Genomic DNA, 15,345 nt, shown 5'->3' with positions numbered 1-15,345 from the left:
GCTGGTATTAACAAGTAACCAGGCTTCAGTTTCTTCAGAACAATGAGTTCTCCTTTTTCTCACAGCTCATTTGTGGCCAATATCAGTGTGTGAGGACTCCTAACTCATTACTAAAGTGAATTTAAAGATTATCCAAGTTCAATTTTACACTCACAAAAGAAAAGAAAACCTCATATTATTGCCTGCAGCCAGACAAAAATGCCTTCAGTCAAATGTCTACTTAACACCTTTACCCATCTCTGATCTGTGTGGCAAGAAAGCTTTCTCCAAATGTTTAAACTGTCATTCTTGAGACACTCCCCCTTAACACTTGCTTTGTAGCCTCATAGCCTCATATAGAGAATTTAAGTAAATGATTAAAAGTTATTCCTTCTCTTAAATGGAATCTTTGTGCATACTATTTGACATCCTTGTAATTGTTTATATGTCATTAGTCTGGTGACCACTGTTAAATCTGTTCATGGTGATAGTATTTTGTCCTGTATCTGAGGACAAAAATATGCTAAGCCTGAAGCCAAAGAGGTAAGTTATCATTTCAAATATACTAGAAAAGAAAAATTATATTTATGGCATAAAGAAACTCATTAGGATCCTCTATAAACCTTAAGATGTCTTTAAGGGCTGGGAAGATGGCTCAGTGGTTAAGAGCACCAGCTGCTCTTTCTAGAGGATCTGGGTTCAACCCCCAGCACCCACATGGCAACTCACAACTGTCTGTAACAGTTTCAGAGAATCCCACACCAATGCAAATAAAATAAAAATAAATAAATTATTTTTTAAAAGATGTTTTTAAGGTATTAAGCAATATTTAAAGGACCACATTTGTTTACTTAGTTTACACTTTTTAGAGTTGTATCTTATTCTACATTTCCAAGTGTAGTAGCCCTCACTCTATAGGGATGGACAGCAATGCAGGGATTCTGTTAACTTTGGCATATAACTGTTTCAATAAGGCATGCTGGAACTCTGGACATAGCCATGGGTTAAGTTTGGGGACCCAGAGAACCTCTATAAATCTTTAATTTGACTAGATAGTTTGAAATTTCCTAGGATCAATATCAATTCAGAGCTAGGATCAGGTAAGTTTTGACAATTCTGGTCATTTCTATGTCCTTATAATAACCTGGTCAAAGGGCATGAATCTTTTTGGAAAATGAGGGATAAAGATTACCAGTGAAACTTTTCAGAAGTGTATCAAGGTTCTTCCTTAAGAGCACCTGGCTCTCTTTCATTCAAAGGATCTGAGGCTTTACCTCTTTTAATTCTGGAAAATGATTGAGGAGTCATGTCTCTCTGATGTCTTGATTCAAAGTAATATTTTTCCTTTGTTCAAGAACTATTTTCCTTATACTGATAGCCCATGTTTAATTAGCCTGTACCATAAGTCATACATCAGACTATTATGATTATTTCTTTGTTTCTGTTGATCATTATAGTGAATGCATTCACCTTGCCTTTGGTGATTGAATGCTGCCACTTGGCTGTCTCAAACTCTAGGCTTGAATTAGACCTATTGTATTTCAGTTATTCAACTGATGAACTGCAGTTCCCTTGTTAAAGTCTGCTGGACAGAGAAAAAAAAAACAAAAAAACAGAACTCTTCAGCTTGTTGGTGCTCCTCTTACAAATCTGTTTCTCACATTATTCTTCTGGACTGTCCCATAGTGGAGGAATGGGTTTTACATGGAAGATCTACTTCAGCATTGTATTTTTCCTGATAGTCCTTTCATCAGTATTAATCAAAGGTTATCACACATTTCTAGCTCATTCACAGGAGACCTATATTCAACCCACCAATTGAATAAACTGTTAGCACATTTTTTAATTGTGTGAGCTGAAAGATTATGTTCAGAATCTCTGCTCAATGGAAACATATTGACAGATTTAGCCTGACCTAATTTTATGCTTTGTCTACAATAATCTTAAATTCTGTCATACCCTTAAACTCTATTCCCATACATATTCCCCACGCCTGTATCATGAGTATGCTTTGTCAGAAACACAGATGAACACATTGTGTTTTTTGACATTGTCAGAATTTGTTGAGTAACAGTAGATTCATAAAGTACAGTGACCTTATTTGCAGTAATTTTTCAAGTTCTCCAAATTTGCATAATAACAAGTAAAGGCAAATTCATAATTTCTGATAGTAACTCTCAGACTATATATTACACTACACAGTAAATTTATCAATCTATCTGTTATCTAATTTCTATATATGTATGATACAGAATGTCTGAAAGGATTAAAATAACCATAACAGAATTCGAAGAACCTTGCGTTAGTTACATGTCTGTTGCTATGATAAAATGCCATGGCCAAAGTAATGTGAGTCCAAAACAGGATAAATATACCTTTCATGTTAAGGATTCTGTTTGCAGTTAAGAATAAGTTGCTATTTGTCTTAAGTTTGTTTGACCCACCTGCACCAGGTGAGCTTGATCATATGTGGGTGAGAGGTGTGTCAGCAGGAAATATGTCAGGATATACACTTTCTCTTAATTGGTTGTAGGTGGGAGGTACATAGGCAGAATGTTTACTTGCCTGGATTGGATCTGATGGGAAATGCAGTGAATTGTAGATTTTGCCTTTTTAAACCCTTTGGAAAATGTGACTTGTGGCTGGACCTGCCCAGAGCCCTTCCATCTGGCTGGTGTTTAATTAATACATACTTCTGGTTTGACTTTAAATTGTGGTAGTGGTCTTATTTTTGACCAGTGGGATTAACAGCAACTTTTTAAAAAAGGGCTTAATTAGGTTTATGGCTTCAGAAGGCTGGAGCTCATGATACTGGAGTCAAGTTACAGCTGAGCGCTCACATTTTGGTCCACAACTACAAGGCAGAGAGAGAAAGGACTGGGAATGGGGCCAGTCTTTTGAAACCTCAAAGCCCATTCCCAATGACACCCCTCCTCCAATAAGGACACTTCTCATAATTCTCCACAAACAATTTCTCCAACTGAGGACTAAGCATTCAAACACGTAAGCCAATGAGTACCAGTCTCATTTAAACCACCACATTCTACTCCCTACCTCTTATAGGTCATATCCATATTATAATGCAAAACATTTAGTCCAGCTTCAAAAGCATCCATAATATTTCACTGATTAAACACAGTCTAAAAGCCCACAGCTTCATCTGGTATTCAAGACAATCTCTTAGTTGTAAACACTAAAACCTTAAAAAGCAAATTACATGCTTATAGCATATAGTGGCATACAATACACATTACCATTTTAAAAGGGAAGAATGGAGGCATAGGGAGGAAATATTGGAGCAAAGCAAGACCACTGTAAATCACTTAATTCCATGTCTAATATCAGATAGCTTATCTGACATAACATCTTCTGTTCTTTCCAACTTCACCAACTGCAGCACACTTCACTTTCTTAGGCTGGTTCTACTTTAAGTATGTAGCTTCTCCTGTCAGATATCCCATGGCTTTAGCATCTCCAGCATCTTGGTTTCCACTGCAATTCAGGTTTTACTTTCACAACTTTACTCAATGTCCTATTTGGGCCTAAATGCAGGGACTCTCCAGTCCTGCCACATGCCTCTCCTCGGAAGTTCTTCTTCAGAATGGAAGAAAATTCCACAAAACATTTATTCCTGTATCCCTCATGCCTCTAAAGCTAGGACCATGTAGAAAACTATGCTAAGTTTGACTGCCTGCTTGAGAATGCAGTCTGTCTACCTTGAACCACGGAGAATTTCCTTTGTTGCTGCTTTGTAGGAACACAAAATTCCTTAGGCGTGTAGTGGCACTACCGAATGTGGTAGTGCATGATTTTAATCTTAGAACCCAGGAGGCAGAAGCAGATGGATCTCTGTGAGTTCAAGGCCAGCCTGGTGTATAAAGTGAGTCTAAGGACTCATGTTGCAGAAAGAAACCCTATATCAAAAACAAATAAACAAAATAAAAACAAATAAACATAAAACAAAACAAAAATAAAAATGCTTAACCTATCCTTGCAGAGAGGAACCTAACATAACTCTCATCTGAGAGGCTTCATCCAGAAGATAATGGAAGCAGATGCAGAGACCCACAGCTAAATATTAGGTGAAAGATTTAGGGAAAGGATTTAGGGAGGTGGGGGGGGTCAAGGACACCACAAGAAGATGTACATAGCCAACAAAGTTGAGCCCAAGGGGGCTCATAGGGACTAAACCACCAGCCAAAGAACCTTCCTGGACTGGTCTTAGACTCCCTACACATATGAAACTGATGTGCTGCTTGGTTCTCAAGTGGGTTCCCTAACAATTGGAATCAGGGCTGTCTCTGACTGGGACTCTGTTGTCTTCCTCTGGATGGCTTCTCTTGCAGGACTGCCTTGTCTTGCCTCAGTGAAAGAGGAGGTGCTTAATCTTGATATGACTTATGTGCCAGGGTTGGTTGGTACCTAGGTGTGAGAGGATACAAGGGATGGGTCGGGGGTGGGGGCTATGAAGAAAGTGGGTGAGAGGGTGTAATGGGAAGGAGAGGAGGGATTGAGGTTGTGATTGAGAGGTAAAATGAACAAATAAATAAAATAATTAAGAAGAAGAAAAGAAGTTTACTTGAAAGTACCACACTTCCTTTATTCCATTTTAGATCAAGGGTCTCTTTTAAGACACTCATCTCTTTTAGGATGAGCCTTGGTTCCAATATTAAATTTTCTGGTGCTTTTTTTCTTTTTAAACCAAATATTTTCTATTTGTTTTTGTCCCATTTGCTTCTTTCCATTGGAAATCTGCATAAAAATTATTTCTATATAACCACATATGACAAAGTCAATATTAGGCTGTATTAAAAATCTTCTGCATCAAGCAAATTAGTCTATTAATTTAAAATTTTTACCTTTCATTATAAAAACAACCACATTCTTTGCTAAAATACCTCAAGTGTAGTCTCTAGCCCAGTTTCTGAAATTGTTCTTCTCAGAAACTTTTTCAACTTGGCCTCTATAGTCAACATTGTTTTCAACACTACTGCCTTCTAATATTTTATTAGGATGGTTCATTAAACTCTGGCTAGAGTGTTTAATATATACTATATTCTAAAGTTCCAATGTCTTCTACATTCCTCAAAGAAATAAACAAGAAACATGATCAGATCTGTCACAGCAATAGCCATTCCCTGGTACCACCTTTTTCCCTAGCTAGTCCTTTATTTCTGGAATAAACATTATTGTGAAGGCATTTCATAAAATAAAGCATTTGATTTGGCTTATAATTTTAGAGGGTTAGAGTTCATGATGGTAGAGTAACAGAACAGTTGAGAGCTCACACTTTATCCACAACCATAAGGCAGAGAGCACTAGGAATGGCACGAGTCTTTTGAAACCTGTAGTGACATATGTTCTTCAACAAGGGCACACTTCCTATTCATTCTCAAACAATTCCACCAACTAGGAACTAAATACTCGAACACATGAGCCTATTGGGGGCATTCTTATTCAAACCACCAGACAGCCTAAGAGGTGGATTGAGAGGCTGATGAAGATTCAGATGTGTTTGACTAGAAGTGAGATTTACTAACCCTGTTTGAGGAATGCTGGAAACATTCTTGTGACAGACATAAGTTGCAAGCTAAAGGATAAAATTTAAGAGTTGAATTCAGAGTCCAGAGTGCTAACCATTACACTATGGAACTGGCATTATCAATCTGGCGCTTTCTTACAAAACTAGGAATAACGCTTCCTCAAGATCCAGCCATACCACTCCTAGGCAGATATCCAAAAGGGGCTCAAGTACACAATAAAGACATTTGCTCAACCATGTTTGTGGCAGCTTTATTTGTAATATCCAGAAGCTGGAAACAGCCCAGATGACCCTCAACTGAAGAATGGATGCAGAAGTTGTGGTACATCTACACAATGGAATACTACTCTGCAATGAAAAATAAGGAAATCATGAAATTTGCAGGTAAATGGTGGGACCTGGAAAGGATCATCCTGAGTGAGCTGTCCCAGAAGCAGAGGGACACACACAGTATATACTCACTCATTGGTAGATTGATGAAAGATTGGTGGATTTCATTGCAATCATAATGTTAGGCACTCTCCTCTTCAAGGAGTCCTGATGATGGTTTTTCATTCTTTTTGCAGAGCTCAAAAATTTTTTGATCTTAGTTTTTCTGATCTGACTTTAATTTGAACATGAACTCAGGTGGTCCCATTTTCTTTGATAAATTTAGAAGTGACTTTTTTTTTAACTTTTAGGGATATTATTGATCAGTTTTTGTCATATGATCATCAGACATTGTTGTTTATGTATCCTCCAACATTCAGAGTCATCTGAGTCCAGCATTTTTACTCAAACTAGTATCAAAGGTTGTTTTTAGAATGGAATCTGTCATGATATAGCATAGCCAGAAAGAACATTGTTTTATATAATGTGAAGTAGCTAGGACAGGACACAGAGTAATCTCAGTATGCTGTTTGTGTAAAGTAGAGAATCACTATAGGTTACACTGTATAGTTTTTTTGTTGTTGTGGTTTTGTTTTTTTTGTTTGTTTGTTTTAAATTGGGGAACTACTAAAACTTGGATTAGTTGCTTTAGGTCAAGAGTTGAAAGTGCAAATTATAGGGGGGAGGGCTGTGTTGCACCTGCCGTTAATGCTGATTTACTAAATAGTTTTTCCATCTCTTCTTAGTTTTATTGGTAAGAAAACTTAAAAAGGGTTATAAAGATACTTAATGAAAACTTATTAGAGTTTGTTAGAAAAACAATATGGCAATCAATCTGTAAATCTCACAATTTTCTAGGAGGAGAAAGATGGAAAGGAGGAAGAAAGGAAAGCTCTTCTTTTTTATTTTTTTAGTTAAGATCCCAAGAAAACAGGCAGACTCAGTAATAGAGGTTTCAAATACCTGATGGAGCAGGACGTCTTCAGAAGGTGAGAATGCCTAACAATACCAGAACAAGCTTGCTTAAGATTTTGGTCAGTATCCAAAGTAAAGAGAAATGGAGAAAAAGGTATGTCTTTTCAAAACAGTAAAAAAGTGTACACAGCTGCATTGAGAGAAGGGCTGTTGAGTTACCAAAATGAATTATTTATTACATTAGAAGGACAATTATTCTTCCAATTTCTCTCTGGTTCATCAGTGTTTCCATAAAAAAGCAGTTTCCTGGTAAAGTGATTAATAGGCCCAGTTGGAGTCTTTTAAAAGAAAGGATAATAGTACATAATGGTTTATCTAGTGTAGAATGTCATATCTCTACCCAAGGTCAAAGGTAGAATTAAAATTTCTTTCTTTTGACCAGGAGAATGTAGCTTTCCCTTGCTGGGGTTCAACAAAGCTCTGATATCACAACTCTGCTCTTTCTCCTATGGTATTTTAAATCTTAAGGAGGGAATATTATGGTTCTTTTTCTTAAAACTGATGTGTTACCAGGGAAATTGGGGTTGGACTCCAATGTGCATCATGAGGGAAAGTGTCTGTATTGAATTGCCTCCAACTCTGCCAAATATTTGCATCTATGCTTAAAATGGGGAAGGGTAAAGACTCATGACCAAACCTTTGGCAGAGTACAGGGAATCATAAGAAAGAAGGGGAGTTAGTCTGATGAGGAAAGGATAGGAGCTCCACAAGGACCAAATATATCTGGGCACAGGGTCTTTTCTGAGACTGACATGCAACCAAGGACCATGTATGAATGTAACCTAGAACCTCTACTCAGATGTAGCCTGTGGTAGCTCAGTAACCAATTGGTTTCCCATAGTGAGGGGAACAAGGACTATTTCTAACAGGAACTCAATGACTGGCTCTTTGGCCTCCCCACCCCCCAAGGGAGGATCAGTCCTGTTAGGCCACAGAGGAGAGCTTTGCAGCCAGTCCTGAAGATACCTGATAAAACAGGATCAGATGAATGGGGAGGAGGTTCCCCGTATTAGTGGACTTGGCAAGGGGCACGGTGGAGATGAGGGAGGGAGGGAGGGACTGGGAGGGAATGAGGGATCGGGACACGGCTGGGATTCAGAGTTAATAAAATGTAACTGATAAGAAAAAAAAATAAAATTAAAAAAAATGGGGAAGGGTGCTTCCTCAGAGAGAACAAGTCCATTGGAATCTTAGAGTTCAAAATTATTAGCCTTTTCAGGCTCTCCACATACCTGTATACCAAATTAGAGTCCCACTATGCTCCAATCAGTGTGCTCACTTTAACTGCAGACACTTCGTGCTGGGAACTTAAGCTTATGTTCTACATATGATGAAGGGTTGTACTTGGTTTTCAGCAACTTGAGTCATATGGATGTAGGATAAAATATTGTCTCCCAGAGCACACTTAGCTATTAGAGTGATTATATACTTCTGGAGCTGGAAAATCACATCTCTGAGCTCATGCTTTTCCTGCATTACTTTACCTGGGAACACTGGAAAGAGCCAGCCAACATTGTTACATTCTTTAGTTTTCTGGAAATTTTCCCAAGAATTATATGTGGTTAGTGCTTTCCACGATACTAGGAGAGTTCTCAGCATGGTAACTTTAGCAGTTAGCCAGTTCTACACATCACCAAACCTGTTGAACCAATTCATTCAACTGATCAAATCATCATTTGTCCTGAAATTCTAGAATTTCTTAAAAGGTTTAATTAGATTGGCTAACATGATAGGGTTGGGTAGTCCAATAGTGGGCATCTGTATTCTAGTAGCTTCTCCAGCCTATAGGTTGGAGCTGCTCCATTCCAACCTATAGCTTCTCTAAAGAGATGTTAGTATACCTTTATTTTATTTGTTTGTTTTCTAATCAAAGGTGGCTATACCACTGAGAGCCAACTTTTCACAAATCTCCCTTCCTTGTAGAACTTTCATGTAAATCTTTTAATTTTACTAACAATGTAAAACTTTTGTTTATGCATAGACTATACTCTTCCTGGAACTTTATGCTCTAGAGGGATTCATTTCTTTCATGCTACTTTCCAAGTTAGCCAATCAGGAGTAGAAGACTGAACCTTGGCCAAATTCCTTCTTGCATTAGAGATAAGAGACAGGTCATTTTGACCACATGTGTTAATTACTTTCCTGGTTTGGGTTGTTGAATGTTTTGTTTTAATAAAAGAAATTTCTTTGCCTAGTTATTTTTGCTTTCTTCTGGTGTTTCTTTGTACAACTTCAAGAATATGCTTTTCTAACATGTCTGGACTGGAAGACAAAAGAATCTTCAGGGTTATGTTAACAAAGTATGACCACATTTGCTCTAGAAGTAAAGAACACAACTTTTTTGTCTACCTCTTTATATCTTAGCCTTCTGTTGGCAGGTGCTGTACATCTTTAGGATAAGTCTTTCTCTTTTTATCAATCTCTTCTGAAAATGTCCTCCTAGATGCTCAGAGTTGTTTCCTAGGTGATACCAAGTCTTGTCCCATTGACATTCAAAGTTAAGTTCCTCTCTCCTTCTCTGTTGGGTCTATATTTTCGTTCTTGAGATAGGTTCTTACTTTGTAGTTTAGGCTGGACTTGAAGTCTATTAAAAAAGATTAATTAAAACTATTTTTATTTGGAATTATATATGTGTGTATGCATACCTGTATATAAGCATAGATCTCTTAGGAAGATGTCAGGTGTTTTTTGCTGTCACTCTCTGCTCTATTCCCTTAAGATAGAATCTCTCAGAATCAGTGAGAGATTCTAACTTAAAGCTAGCTATCAACTTCAGTAATATTTCTGTCTCCACATCCTCTAATACAAGAGTTTCATAGGTGATCATGACTTCAAACCTGGCTTTTTTTTTTTAAAACAAGATTTTTGGGTAGTTGGACTCCCACCCTCATGCTTCTGTTGCATATGCTCTTTCCCACTGAGCCATACATCTCTCTAGCTCATGGCCTTGAACTCTTGATCTTCCTGCTTTAGCAGCCCAAGAACTAGGATTACAAAAGTGTCTGTGACCATTCTTTACTTAAAAAAGTCTCTTAGCCCTTTGTAACAGTTCTTGAGTGTAATCTGATTTTATTGTTTACTCTAAGTATCCAGATATTGTTGTTTCTAACAGAAATTGCTGTTAAAATACATGAAAGCCCATTTGCAAAATAAGTCTGCAAGATCCTAGACACATATACTATATGTCTAATAGCCACTTAAAAGTGAGTATATACCATGTGTGTCTTTCTGCTTCTGGGATACCTCATTCAGGATGATAATTTCTAGATCTCACATTTGCCTGCAAATTTCATGATTTCCTTGTTTTTTAAAATCTGTACACCTAAAGAAGCTAAGCAAGAAGGAGGAGCCTGGGTAAAATGATCAATCCTCACTCAGAAAGACAAATGAGAAGACAAAGACATTGGAAGAAAGAGAAAACAGGAAACAGAACAGGAGCCTACCACAGAGAGCCTCTGAAAGACTGCCCAGCAGTGTATCATGGCAGATGCCGAGACTCATAACTAAACTTTGACCAGAGTGCAGGGAATCATAAGAAAAAAAACGGGAAGATAGTAAGGCCTGGAGAGGACAGGAGCTCCACAAGGAGAGCAACAGAACCAAAGGATCTGGGTACAGGTTTTGTTTTCTGAGACTGATGCTCCAACCAAGTACTATTCATGGATATACACTAGAACTCCTGCTCAAATGTAGCCCATGGCAACGTAGTATCCAAGTGTGTTCCCTGGTGAGAGGAAGAGGGACTGTCTCTGACATGAACTCAGTGGTTGGCTCTTTGATCACCTCCCCCTGAGAGGAGAGCAGCCTTGCCAGGCCACAGAGGAGGACAATGCAACCAGTCTTGATAAGACCTGATAGATTAGGGTCAGATGGAAGGGTAGGAGGACCTCTTGTATCAGTGGACTTGGAGAGGAGCACAGGAGGAGATGAGGGAAGGAGGGTAGAACTGAGAAGGAATAGGGGGCTACAGCTGGGATAAAAAATGAATGAACTATCAGATCTCATCAGGAGTGGCTGCATTGTCATCTTCTGTGGCCTGGTAAGGCTGCTCACCCCTCAGGGTGAGCAAAGAGCAGGCCAATCAGATTATGTCAGAGGCAGTCCCTCTTCCCATTACTATGTAACCACCTTGGACACTAAACTGCCATGGACTACATCTGTGCAGGGGTTCTAGGTTATCACCATGCATGGTACTTGGTTGGAGTATGAGTCTCTGGGAAGACCCCTGTGTTCAAATTTCTGGTTCTGTTGCTCTCCTTGTGGAGTTCCTGTCCTCTCCAGATCTTACTATTTCCCACTTTTTACATAAGATTCCATGCACACTGCCCAATAGTTGGTCATAAGTCTCAGTGTCTGCTTTGATAGTCTGTAGGGCAGAGCTTTTCAGAGGCCCTCCATGTCAAGTTTCTAGCTTGTTTCCTGTTTTCTTCTTCTTTAGATGTCCTTCCTCTTTGCCTTTTGGGATGGGGATTGAGCGTTTTAGTTAGGATCCTCTCTCTTAATTAGTTTCTTTAGATGTACAGATTTTAGTAGGTTTATCCTATATTACCTGTCTATATGAGTGAGTATATACCATGTGTGTCTTTCTGATTCTGGGATAGCTCACTCAGGATGATCCTTTCCAGGTCCCACCATTTACCTGCAAATTTCATGATTTCCTTATTTTTCATTGCTGAGTAATATTCCATTTGTGTAGATGTACCACAATTTCTGCATTCATTCTTCAGTTGAGAGGCATCTGGGCTGTTTCCAGCTGCTGGCTATTACAAATAAAGATGCCACAAACATGGTTGAGTAAATGTCCTTTTTGTGTACTTGAGCCTCTTTTGGATATATGCCTAGGAGTGGTATGGCTGGATCTTGAGGAAGCATTATTCCTAATTGTCTGAGAAAGCGCCAGAGTGCTTTCCAGAGTGGTTGTACAAGTTTACATTCCCACCAGCAGTGAAGGAGGCTTCTCCTTTCTCCACAGCCTGTCCAGCATGTGTTGTCACTGGAGTTTTTCATCTTGGCCCTTCTGATGGGTGCAAGGTGAAATCTCAGGGTTGTTTTGATTCGCATTTCCCTGATGGCTAATGACATTGAACATTTCTTGAAGTGTTTCTCTGCCATTCTATATTTGTCTACAAAGAATTCTCTGTTTAGCTCTGTTCCCCATTTTTTTTAAGGAAGGAGAGGAGGACCTCCCCTATCAGTGGACTTGGGAAGAGGCATTGAAAGATCCCCGGAGGGTATCTTCCGTCAGAGAGACCCCCTCCCAAGGATCAACGAGTCCATTCGGATGCAAACAGCAAGAGGCTTTTATTTTGATTTACGAGTACTCGGGCAGCAAGGTCACTCAGGAGGACCTTGCGCGCCCCCTAGATGGGAAGCTGGGGTTTTTATAGGGTTTTAGGGCAGAAGCACTGGTACAGACACGAGAGGGCATGGTTACAGGGGGCTGATTGGTACGTTTACACGAGACCACAATTTGCGTCGAAGTTTGGCAGGGGCACCAAGATTCCAGGAGCTGGGTGGTCAAGGGGGGTAGGATGACCCCTTGACGTGGCCCGCCACCTGTTATTTTGTTTTTCCCTATCTTAGCTGAAACAGTCTCACAGATATCTATGAGAGTGATTAACACAAACTGTTTTTAGTATGACTGGGGCAGCCTGACCACAGATATCCCAAGTGGGTGACACAGCTAGGATTTCTCAGTGATTTTCCAGTTTCTCATCTGGCCTTCAGAGTTTTACAAAACAGTGGTGTCTCACAAAATGGCATTAGCTATGTTTGACTTAGTGTGAGGCTGGGGTCTTTCAGCATATGTGAAGAAGGGTGTGGAAGGGTGGGATCAGGAGGGGAGGAGGGAGTGGCTAATGGGGGATACAAAGTGAATAAAGTGTAATTAATAAAAATAAAATTAATAAAAAAGAAAATTAGGATATGGGAGAATTAAAACTGTGATAATTTAAGAACTGTAACATAAAAAGTAAAACCCAATTAAAACAAGCAAAAAATGAATAAAATGTAATTAATATAAAAATAAAAATAAAAAAAATCTTAGACACTTGCTGTGAAACCACTGATCAAAGGCTCAGAAAAAAAAAAGGCAAAGTAATAATCAGTATAACTGACCATAGCTCTAGTAATAAAATCCTTTCACAGGGTTTTATATTCAATAAAATAAATTAAAATATCTATAAAAATCCTCTCTGGAATACAATAATAAAATGAAACCTTAAATAAAGGTTCTCCCTTATGTCATGTAATCCTTCTGGCCAAAGTATTGAAAAACAAACAAAATTATGAAAGGACTCATTTCTGGGTCTTTCCTTCTGCCACTGTTACTGTATAGAAGTTAAACACCACAGTTTCAAAAAGTAAAATCTAATGTTACATGTTACATCTAGCTAACAAGTCTGTCTTTCTGGTAATGGTTGGTATGTGAAAACAGTCAGGGAATGATAACTTAATTGTCATCATTGTAATGACTTTATACTTCTTCCATGATGAAACACTGAGAAGTCTACCTGTGGAAATTATATATGGGTGTATATGTATGAATATTTCAGATTATCATTAGAAAAAAGATTGCTTTGCATTGCATTTATATGTATGCGTATGGGTCTCTCTCTGTGTAGGGGGAGGTAATGGTGCTTGCAAAGACCAGAAGAGGGTATGGTACCCCATAAGGCAAGAGTCAGGTGGCTGTGAGCCTCCCAATGCTTTGCAAGAGCAGTATGTGCTCTTAACCACAGAACCTCCTGAGTTTCTTTTATAAATTAATAATTTTCTGCACACACACAGCAAGTGGTAGAGGATGTGATTTTCCAGAACCAGCCAGCAGCTCTATACCACCCAGACCAATTCTGTGTTGTTTAGGAACAGGTGGGCCCAGGCAGGGTGTTGCTCAGCTGATCAAGTCTTCATTTATCATGCCGTTTCTCTCCTAATTTCTCTAGCACTAATATGATGGTAAATGTTGTTTTCTTCAAAAAAAAAAAAAAAAAAAAAAAAAAAAAAGCAACACCCAATCTACTAACAAATCCTTTGTGATTCCAGAAAATTCTTATTCAGACAGATAGGTATTGATATTTCTCTTGCCCTGTGGAGGAAAGCTTTGGGGGAGGAGGGGGCTAAAACTGAGAAGAGATAAGCAAAGGGGTCTTGGCTCAATATCCGTTCTTGCCACAGTGATTTTAGTCATCCCAATTTCTAACTACACAGTCCATAATGTCCCTGCACTGCAAAGGAAAGAAAAACCCTCTTGTAAAGTAACTCCTTTGATTCCTTCAGGCCTTGGGTTATTTAGTCAGGGGCAATGACCAGGAGTGAGTCATCTTCATGGTGTGGGGAAGAGACCACCCGTGGTTTTCCCAGCTGCATTGCCTGTAGAGCAAAAAGTTCAGAAGCTAAGGGTTGACAAAGACATAAGAAAAAAAATGAAAGAAAGAAGACTCCTTTGAAAATCCCCACTTTTTTTAAAAAAAAACTATGTCCTGCAGCAATTCTTTTCGTTACTGTAAAATTCCAACAATGTGGATATCAAGTACTATTTTTTTTTGGGGGGGGGGGGTTGGATACCAGCCTAGTGCTTAAGGTTAAACTTAAGTAAGTTTCTTTTTTTTTTTTTTCTAAAGTCCTTTTTTGGTTCTTTTTTTTTTTTTTAATGAAAACTATTTTTTTTTGAATTTTATTTTTCTTTTTAGTTACATTTTGTTAACTCTGTGTCCCAGCTGTATCCCGCTCCCTCATTCCCTCCCTAACCCCGCACTCCCTCCCTGGTCTCCTCCCTGCCCCTTTCCAAGTCTACTGATAGGGGAGGACCTCCTCCCCTTTCATTTGACCCTGTTTTATCAGGTACCTTCAGGGCTGGCTGCAAAATCCTCCTCTGTAGCCTAACAGACTGCTCCTCCCCTGGGGGGGCAGGGGGTCAAACAGCCTGCCCTTGAGATCCTGTTAGAAATAGTCCGTGTTCCCCTTACTTTGGAAAACTACTTGGTTACTGAGCTACCACGGGCCACATCCGAGCCGAAGTTCTAGGTTATATCCACAGATGGTCCTTGGTTGAGTGTCAGTCTCAGAAAAGACCCTGTGCCTATTTGGTCCTTGTAGAGCTCCTATCCTTTCCATATTATACTAACTTCCCTTCTTTCATATGATTCCCTGCACTCTGCCGAGGGTTTGGTTATGAGTCTTAGTGTCTGCTTTGAAACACTGCTAGGTAGAGTCTTTCAGATGCCTTTTGTGGTAGACTCCTGTCATAAGTTCAATGCACATCCCATTTGTCTTTCTAAATGAGGATTATTCACCTTTGCCTGTGTCCACTTTCTTGATTATCTTCTTTAGGTGTGTAGATTTCATTATGTTTACCATATCTTGTAGGTCTATATAAGCGAGTATATACCAAGTTTGTCTTTCTCCTTCTGGGATACTTCACTCAGAATGATCTTTTCTAGATCCCACCACTTGCCTGCAAATTTCATGATTTCCTCCTT

Source organism: Psammomys obesus, unplaced genomic scaffold, assembly GCF_907164565.1.
Source record: "Psammomys obesus unplaced genomic scaffold, mPsaObe1.curated_primary_1811, whole genome shotgun sequence".
Classification (NCBI taxonomy): domain Eukaryota; kingdom Metazoa; phylum Chordata; class Mammalia; order Rodentia; family Muridae; genus Psammomys; species Psammomys obesus.
This window is presented reverse-complemented; position numbering follows the sequence as displayed.